This window comes from Azolla caroliniana, unplaced genomic scaffold (genome assembly GCF_043228905.1).
Source record: "Azolla caroliniana isolate FFs.n. ecotype wild unplaced genomic scaffold, voAzoCaro1.0.p SCAF_1122, whole genome shotgun sequence".
In the NCBI taxonomy this organism is placed as follows: Eukaryota; Viridiplantae; Streptophyta; class Polypodiopsida; order Salviniales; family Salviniaceae; genus Azolla; species Azolla caroliniana.
The window spans coordinates 7457-11184 of NW_028231557.1; positions in this window are offsets into that span (position 1 = coordinate 7457).

A 3728-nucleotide genomic window follows, 5' to 3' on the forward strand; every position below is an offset into this window, starting at 1 on the left:
TAACTCGTTTTGTACGCCCATAACGCGCTCTGGAGTTTGGTATCCTAGTCCGTTTTGTTTTCATTGACGGTTTTCTTTAAAATGTTCTGTAAAGTTTTGTTCGTGGATTCCGCTAATCCATTCGCTTGCGGGTAGTATGGCGTGCTTTTCTTGTGGACAACTGCGTAATGATGTGTTAGTTCCCGAACCACCGTATTGAGGAAGTGGCTCCCCTGGTCACTGATGAGCTCAATCGGGCAGCCGAATCGGCACCAGATGTGCTCGTACAGAAATTTGGCTGTGACGGTCGCCATATTTTCCCGTAGTGCCTTTGCTTCTACCCATTTGGTACAGTAGTCCGTGGCTACCAATATGTATTTGTGTACAGGCTGCTGCTGGTGTGAAGGGCCCCACAAAATCCAATCCCCACTTTTGGAAGGGGTCCAGTGGTAGCACAGGTTGGTGTGGCATCCTTGCGTCCTCCGCGGGCTACCCCATCCGCTGGCACAAATCACACTTTCTACAATACTCAGATGTGTCCTGTGTTGTTGGCCACCATCAGCCCGCCTGCCATACTTTGCGGGCTGTCACGTTGCCTGCGTAATGGCCGTCGGCCATGCCGCAGTGTGCCTCCTGTAACACTGCTTCTTTTTCATCCTGACGGACTCCCCGTCACCAAATGCCGTCACTTCCTTTGTGATATAAATACCCTTCGACTAGGCAGAAGTGACGGCTTCGGACGGCTAGTCGTTTCTTCTCGTCTGTGCGTAATTGTGGTGGAGGTAGTCTTGTAGTCAAAAAGTACGTCATTTCCATAAGCCATCGATCCGGAAAGGTGGATTCCGTTTTTTCTGCAATCGTCGCTACTCGCCAGATGTCGGCGTTCAGAAAATCGTCGTCGTCTTTCTGTACTGTTTCTCCACTCTCAAGTCTGCTCAAAAAATCCGCCACTGCGTGTTGCGTCCCTGGCCGGTGCTGAATTACGAACTCGAATTCTTGGAGCAACAGCATTCACCACGCCAATTTCCCTGTCAGGGCTTGTTTCTCTACCAAATACAATAATGCCGAATGATCCACATGGAACGTGAATTTCCGTCCTGGTAAATAATGTCGGAATTTATTGATGCTATAGATTATCCCTAGCACCTCCCGCTCTGTTGTGGAATAGTTACGCTCTGCTGCTGATAATTTACAACTTGCGTAGTATATTGGCATGTACCAGTTTGGTTTGGTGAGTTGCATTAGCGCGCTTCCTATTGTTGTGTTCGAGGCGTCGACGAACATGTGAAATGGTTTCGCCCAAACTGGAGGTTGTACTATGGGGGCCTGTGTAAGCATTATCTTCAGTGCCTCATATGCCTTATCCTCTGTTGCAGTCCATTGAAAAGGAGTCTGATGTACGGCAGCGTGTAGTGGCGTGGCGAAGTCCGCCAAATACCGTATCATCTGACTATGCCACCGTATTTGGCCCAAAACCGGCTAAGTGCTTTGGCATTTGTCGGAGTTTTAGCTTGCATAATAGCGGAGATCTTGTTTGGGTCGACTGTTATTCCTTCCTTGCTGACTATGTGGCCTAGGAGAGCCCCGCTGGTCACGCTGAATGCACATTTCGCGGGATTCAGGCTTAAGCGTGCAGTGCGGCAACGTTCCAGGCAAAGACGTAAGTGCGAGAAATGGTCTTTTGTTCGCCCATATACCGCAAAATTGTCTAAAAAGACTTGCATGAACGTCGGAATGTATTCCCCAAAGATCTCCGTAATCGTTCATTGGAATGTTGCCGGTGTTGTCTTTAGGCCAAACATCATGACGACCGCCACATATACTCCCCAGTCCGTGACAAATGTCGTCTTCTCTTGGTCGTCGGGATGCATGCGCACTTGGTTATAGCCACTGAAGCCATCTAAGAAACTGTACATCTCATGGCCTGCGACGGCGTCCAGCACACTATCAGTGAAGGGTAAGGGAAATGCGTTTGTAATGGTTACGGCGTTTGATTTTCGGTAATCCACGCATACCCGTATTTTGTCGTTTTTCTTTGGGACAACCACTATCGGGCTAAGCCATGTCGCTTGTTTTACTGGTCGTATGAACCCAGCCCTCAGCAGCTTGTCAATTTCTTCTTTCACGCAGGTCGCGTAATTGGGGTTCATGCGGTAGCGACGTTGTTGGACAGGTTTCGCGTTTGTTGCTAAATTGATCTTATGCTGATAGAACTTGGGATCTAACCCCTTCATGTCCTCATGAGCCCACGCGAACACATCTTTATATTCTATGAGTAGTGCGATCATTGTGGTTCTCTGGTCCGGCCTCAATTCCTTTGCTATGGAGAGGAATCGGGGTTCCGATCCCGTACCCACGTTCACTTCGTCGAGAGCGGAAGCGGTGACCCATCGTGAAATCTCCATTTCCCTTTCGAAGGCCACCCATGCTTTGCTGAGTTCCAATATGGACTCTGGCTTTGGTTCGTACGGCTCTTCGCTTGGAACAATGGTCGTAGTATATTTTGCCGCAGTTGCGATGACATCTATCTCGAACAGCGGAATAATTCAAGGATGTTCGTCAAGGTACGCTTCCAATTCGGCATCCTCCACCCCAGCCAGCATATTGATGTCTTCCGCATATAACGGTGTTATCCCCTTAGGTTGGGGCGTGTTGCCTTCCGTAGGCACACGAACCTTGATGCATTCCTACCGGAAACTGATACACTCGTGTTGCCAGCTCTGCTTGATATTTGCTGTTCGAAGCCACAGTTTGCCCAGAAGCACTGGGTACGCTCCAGGCGCGTACAAAGCGAGGACAACCGCCGATATGTTGAAGCGGTGTCCGCCCACGATGATGCCTATTTTGCGAATTAGCCCCAACGGCCGCACTGATCGGGTATCTGCCATGCGAAGCTAGAATGGACACGCCTCCCATTCGAAAATGCCCAGTTGTTCGCAAGTTTTCGCGCTAATCACATTGACGCCTGAGCCGCCGTCGATTACACATCCAGGGACTTTCTGTCCGTGCAATATTACTGTAATGGCCGGGTTGTGTTGATCTACCACTGGTGGTCCCTCGCTGACGTCAGTCAGGTTTGTGGCAACGCTTGACCCGGTCATGCCCGCCACCTGTGCTTCCATGGTCTGGCGGAAACGTGGAACTAGTTGTAGCAGTTTTTCTATAGTTAGCGTGATTTCACAGCCCGTTAACACCTGCCAAATGGGGTTCGGCCCCGTTTTTTCGTTCTCTGTTTGCTTCATTGCATTCACGGACTCCTGCCTCATACGTTCCGTATTGGCCGCGTTTGCTTTTTCCACCCAGGCTTGGGCTTGTCGGCGTACCTCGTCCTGCGCAGCCCAATCCACCGTTTTCGTTTGTTGGCGTGTGGTGACTTGTTGCACCTCCGTCGTAATCGTGTTGACGGTGGGCCCCTTTCCCTTGCGTGTTGGGCATTGTGTGGCATAATGTCCGGGTTGCTGACAAATAAAACAGTGGATGCTTGATTCTCCCTTCTCAGCCCCAGGTGGAGTGTGCCGTTCTCCGGGCGCTACTTGCTCTTCGAGGTCCGGCCTCGTTTGTCGAGACGTACGCGGTGGCTGCTGTTGATCCCGTTGTTGTTCCTGGTGTCGCTCATCCCCCGAGCTTTCGTCGTAACGCCGGTGATCCCTATATTGTCGAGGCTTACCTCGATAGCCATTGAAGCCGCCCCGTTTGTTCATCGGGCGTTGATGTTTGTATCGCCGGCCTCCTTTGGCGTAACTCGGATG